We start from the raw sequence: 5,654 nt of genomic DNA, 5'->3' as shown, positions 1-5,654 counted from the left end.
TGGACTCTAGGCACGCAGGCTTCAGTAGTTGCAGCACACAGGCTCAGTAGTTGTGGCTCGCAGGCTCTAGAGCACAGGCTCAGTAGTTGTAGCGCAAGGGCTTAGTTGCTCCGCAGCATGTGGGATATTCCTGGAGCAGGGATTGAACCCGTGTCCCCTGAATTGGCAGGCGAATTCTTAACCACTGCACCACCAGGGAAGTCCCTCTTCAAAACCTCTTGTTCAAACACACTGCCTGTAGAATCAGGTCCAAATGCCTGGGCTACCCTTGCAAACCCTCCCCAATGTGGCCCTAAGCTATTTTCTCAATAGGGGACAACAGGCTAGCTCCTGACTCTTCCGACTCCCCGGTTTCTATTTCCTACAACTTCTTTCTTGGAGTCAGACCCACATAGTAACTTGCCACCCAGAGTCTCCTCTTGGAAGTCTGCTCAACGTGTCCCAAGTAGAATACATCCTTTTCCTCTCCTTCCCGCCACCACAGTTCTTCTATTCCTATAGTCTATGATTTTCTTTAAGGTCCTCAAATTTACCCTATTCTTTTTTTTTCTTGGTTAAATGCGTTTATTCACAGCAGGCCTGATCCCGTGATGAGTGGGCCAGAGCCCAGTGGTGTGCGCGCCCGAGGGCAGCACCTGAGGGCAGCTGTCTGCAGCTCTATCTCTTGAATTCCACCTGTGTGTACACCTTGGTGATGTCGTGGTACCTGCCTTCCGGGGGCTGGTAGTTGGCGATCGGCGGCGTGTAGTCTGGCCCTCGTCTCTCAAAGGGAAACAGACTGGGGTCCCGCTTGGTGGCCTCGGCATGGAGTTCCGGGGCCATGAGCTTCAGCTCTTGCAGAGCTTCCCGCTGGGCCGCGAGCAGGGCCCCAGTGGTGCCCCTCTCCATCTCGTGCTCGCGCTGCTTGTACAGCGACCACTTCTTCAGAAGCAGGGCTCTCCGCTCGCTCTCCTCGAAGGGGAGCTCCACCGGTGGCCGCTCCCTCGCTTTATTCAGGAACCTGACAGGCGTGATGAACTCCTCAATGGGAATTAGCTCCTGGCTTGCCTTTTCCAGTCGTCGGATCCTCTTTTTCAAGCGCTCCTTTGCTGCTTGGTCTTTCTTAGGGTCCACCTCCTTCTTCTTTCGCAGAGGTTCTGCTCTCATGGCGCGAGCGCCCAGAAGGCGAGCAGCGAGGCCCGCCGGGGCGCGTCGCTCGTGCCCGGGGGCAGCGCTCCCAGCAGCCGGCTCGCGGGGCGCACAGCGCGCCAGGCCGGCCCCAGCGCCACGGCCGCCATGCCCCTCGGTCGCCGACGGCCGCTTCCGGGAGGCCCCCCCAACCCCGGCGACCCGGACCACGGTGCGCCGCTCTCGGGTCTGGCCGCCGCGCCGCCCGCTGTATATTCTTTTTTATTCATGCATTACACAAAATAGCAATCCCCAATTTTGGAACAACTGGGCAGTTTTATGCATAATTCTAGACTATGTTACCAGTAGGACTTATATATTGTACTATTATTCCTTTGGAAAGACATCGTAAATAGATGAACCTGCTTTGTTTGGTCTTGAGTTAATCTTTTGAATCACATTCAATATATTGACATTCATAATAAGTGCCACTCATTAATTTTTAAAATGCTGGTTGTACAGATTTTTTGATTCAATGTTTTCTATTTGTGGCTGCAAATTAGAACCACTTGGGGAGCTTATATAAAATAATAATGGTGAACCCCCATCCCAGACCATAGACTCTGGGGATAGGGCTTTGGCATTGGTATTTTTTGTATTAAAGCTCTTCAACTGATTCTAAGGTGCTGCTAAGGTTAAGCACTGTTATAGTTTCTAAGCTATTTTCTGGTAGCATTTTAGGCCTTTGAAGAGCTGCGTTAACCCTTTCAAGTCTTCACGATTCCATCTAGCGTGTCATAGAGGGATGAATAATTGATAAATTAAATTTCAAAAACAAAGAAGTGAATCACTCTGTCAGTAAAGAAGGCTGGAAAGAGCAGTGTGTCTCCTTGAGAAGAATACAGTAGCCAAGCTGGATGATACCACTAGCCTAACAATAATAATTACCACGAAGTATTTTTTTCAAAAGTAATTTTCTTTCTAAAACATCACCCATATCATTTTTGTCCCCCAGATAGTTGTCTATAATCAGATCAAAGGGTTCAGTTTCTTTCCCTGAGTAACAGTAATAATTTGTATTTTATTTCCTAATAGGAGAAGAGGAAACTATGTTTTGTATATTATTATTTGCTGTATCAAGCTTTCCCAGTTGTCACATGGGTTGAAGAATTAAAGCATTCATAAGCTTGAAGAGCCTCTGTTTGTTATTTCTTCTACTTCAGGGAGATTTTATGGAAAGTAATTAAGCCCAAACTGTCAGAAGCTCCTCACAAGGATTATTGTCAGCAGGGACTTGAGATATGACAACAGTCTGAAAATTAAACTCACTTTAATCAGGATAATCTAAAACCAATTACACCCAACAGCATTGAACAAACATGTCCAATTTTGTTAGTTTGTGAACTGGGACTTCTTGCAAAGTAGGTGCCATTCTAAATAAGTAGACATCAAAGTCCTTCCTCCACAAGTATTTCCAGTGCTTGTGGGCAATTTCCCCTGTACTTCTGAGTGCCTGATTTGGTGCAGGTGGTAAGAGCTCCAGCTTTTAAAGATTTTGGTTTTCTTCCTCATACACTTTCCAAACTGTGTATCTTAAATTCCAGTACTGCCACAGATTTCATTTTGAAGTCTGTTATTTAAGTACATGTTGATCCTAGATGGGCCTCCTAAATGTACCCTGATTGTAAGCAGACTGCTTGGCCTGTTAGATATCCCACTTCACCCAATCTCCCAATCGCCCACATACCTCAACACCCTCATTATGAATTTCACTCTTAAAAAGCTGAAGAACAGCAAAGATGTCTATGGCTGCTCTGTTTGAAACAGCAAGGTAGGAATTTTATACAGCTTAGCATTTAACAATCTTCCTAAAAAATCTTTAGCTATTATTTGCTCTGTCCCAAATTTCCCACTCAGGGCAGCTGCTAAAAATCTCTCCCTCTGCCTTTTTTTCTGTAATATCCTTACCATTTTGCTGCTTCTGCCTTTTCTTTACCTTATTCTCTGCAATGCTTATGCCCCACACTCCTGACAATTGTGCTTTTCTATCCTGTAGATCCCTTGTAATCATGGTTTACTACTTGTTTTTGTTATTCAAATTGAGCCCCCAGACTCTCTGGAATTCTGTTGCATGCGTGCAGTTCTCTACCTCATTACATTTTCCCCTTAGCAAAGATCTCTGTAGTGTTCCACAGAGAGGCACACAGTATGTACTTTTGCCTCCTAGGATCCCTTCCCTTTCACAGCTGAATGTCCCTTTCTTTATGTTCTCTGAGGTGAGTGAGATTTTTCTCCATTTCATCTGAAGTTGTTACTAGGCTCAACCTGGTTGTACCAGTCAGTTTTTCCTGGCATGTCTGGGAATCAACACATTCATACTGGGTTTAATTTTTCCTTCCTTTAGTGGTTCTACTCCTATAATTAGGGTTAAAATCCTCCAAATGCAGTTTGCCATGAGATGTCTTTCTGTCACAACCAGGGCCAGTGTACAGCTATCTTCTTCCCTGCAGGGGACTGTAAAATTGGTATAGATGAATATCTGGATACTAAAGGCCATGGCTTACCACCATGCTGAAAGCAGATCAGGGAGTCCAGTTTCCAAGCTGAGTGTCCATCAATTCAGGGCACAGAGAAGATGCCAACCATGTTAGCTGAAATCAATGAATTGGCTCTTCCCTTTCTGCTGATATATTTCCTCTCATGGCTTGAACTTCAAGATGATGAGGCATATCTGTGGCACTCTTTTGCTTAGTATCACTGTCATTTTTACTTTTCATTAGCTTAACCCATAGTGAGAATTTAGGGAGCCATTTAAGGCTCAGTATACTTTAGTCTCTAAAATAAGTCTCACAAACTTGGTCCAAATATGAATGATTTCCAAGCTGTACTTCATAATACCAGCTAGCTCGCTCTCATTTGAACATATCATGAAAGAACATTTCTTTCTTTTTGATTCCTGATTACAGGTTTGATGTACAAATCCAAACTACTCCTCTCCATATAACTTAATCTCCCCAAGGAAGGGAGGCCATCTACTACCAGCAAGGAGGTTCTGATGATTTTTGAATCCACTCATAACCAATATTACTAAACCCTATAAATCAGAGGGCTTTACACTGCAAATAGTGTTTTGTTTGGATTAAAATATTTTATTCTCATCCAGAGTTCTAGCTTTGCTTGACAAAGTATATGGTAACAACAGCTGTCCTGGATCTGTCTTCTCACAGTTCTTCTCACCAGATCTTCTCACCAAGCAGCAGTTGGTCAATGTAGAGTAATGGTGGCTTCCTTCACGTGGAGCACGTGCTTTCCTGTTAGTAACAATCCTTACCATGACTTATTCTTTGACATCTGGCTTCTCTCATTTTTTTATGTTAGCCCATGGAGATGTTAGCACTTACCATATATGGTATAGACTCTTACATAGTCTGCAGCATTTTCCTTTTTTTTCATATAATGCAAGTTTTATTAGCTTATTTTTAAAAATTTTTAGTATTATCTTCATATTGGAGTATAGTTAATTTACAATGTTGTGTTAGTTTCAGGTGTACAGCAAAGTGATTCAGTTATACATATACATATATCTGTTCTTTTAAGATTCTTTTCCCATATAGGCCATTACAGAGTATTGAATAGAGTTCCCTGTGCTATACAGTAGGTCCTTGTTGATTATCTATTTTGTATATAGTAGTGTGTACATGTTGATCCCAACCTCCTAATTTATCTCCCTCTACACCTCTCCCCTTTGGTAACCACAAGTCTCTTTTCTAAGTCTGTGAGTGTGTTTGTGTTTTGTAAATAAGTTCATTTGTATCATTTTTTTGAAGATTCTATGTATAAGTGATATCATATGATATTGGTCTTTCTCTGTCTGACTTAATTCACTTAGTAAGATAATCTCTAAGTCCACCCATGTTACTGCAAATGGCACTATGTCATTCTTTTTTATGGCTTAGTAATATTCCATTGTATACATGTGCCATATCTTCTTTATCCATTCATCTGTTGATGGACATTTAGGTTGCTTTAATGTCTTGGCTAGTGTAAACAGTGCTGCAATGGACATTGGGCTGCATGTGTATTTTTGAAGTATGGTTTTCTCTCCAGATATATGCTCAGAAGTGGAATTGCTGGATTGTATGGTAGCTTGATTTTTTGTTTTTTTAAGGAACCTCTATACTGTTTTCCATAGTCACTGTACCAATTTACATTCCCATCAACAGTGTAGGAGGGTTCCCTTTTCTCCACACCCTCTCCAGCATTTCTTGTTGGTAAACTTTTTAATGATGGCCATTTTGGCCATTGTGTGGTGATATCTCATTGCAGTTTTGATTTGCATTTCTCTAATAACTAGCTATGTTGGACATATTTTCATGTGCATGTGGGCCATCTGTATGTCTTCTTGCAGAAATGCCTATTTAGATCTGCTGCCCATTTTATGATTGGGTTGTTTGTTTTTTTGATATTGAGCTGTATGAGCTCTTTGTGTATTTTGGAGATTAATCCCTTGTTGGTTACATTGTTTGCAAATATTTTCTCCCATTCTG

The 5,654-nt window shown here is 42.5% G+C and overlaps 1 pseudogene; it reads right to left on the bottom strand.

Moving 5' to 3' along the window:
- Nucleotides 1-368: 368 nt before the first annotated feature.
- On the bottom strand, nucleotides 369-1,277 carry LOC130833630 (39S ribosomal protein L40, mitochondrial-like; annotated as a pseudogene).
- Nucleotides 1,278-5,654: the final 4,377 nt, after the last annotated feature.

Source organism: Hippopotamus amphibius, chromosome 12 (assembly GCF_030028045.1).
Source record: "Hippopotamus amphibius kiboko isolate mHipAmp2 chromosome 12, mHipAmp2.hap2, whole genome shotgun sequence".
NCBI lineage: Eukaryota > Metazoa > Chordata > Mammalia > Artiodactyla > Hippopotamidae > Hippopotamus > Hippopotamus amphibius.
The sequence above is the reverse complement of the archived record's forward strand: the minus strand, read 5'-3'. Positions and strand labels throughout refer to the sequence as shown.